This window comes from Antrostomus carolinensis, unplaced genomic scaffold, assembly GCF_000700745.2.
Source record: "Antrostomus carolinensis isolate BGI_N321 unplaced genomic scaffold, ASM70074v2 scaffold33085, whole genome shotgun sequence".
Taxonomy (NCBI): Eukaryota; Metazoa; Chordata; class Aves; order Caprimulgiformes; family Caprimulgidae; genus Antrostomus; species Antrostomus carolinensis.
This window is the reverse complement of record NW_010317613.1, coordinates 14,363-14,646: the sequence shown is the minus strand read 5'-3', so window position 1 is coordinate 14,646 and position 284 is coordinate 14,363.

Below are 284 nucleotides of genomic sequence, written 5' to 3'. Positions count from 1 at the left end.
CCTCCCCCTCTCCATTGCTTTGCCACCCTTCTGTCTTCTTCCCTCTCCTACCACCCTCTCCACCCTTTCCCTTCTGCTCCTGAACACCCCCCACCCAGCCCTACAAACTGAGGAATCAAAACTTTCAGCATTTACCTCTTCCGAACCAGGGTTATTATTTTTTTTTCCGTCCTCCGGCCAAAAAGTTGGGAGACGCTCCGTGTGGGCCCCCACAACTTTCTCCAAGGGTTACCGCCTCTGTGTCCTGGAGCAGGGGTGGAGAAAGGGGAGGCGTACACCCCCCT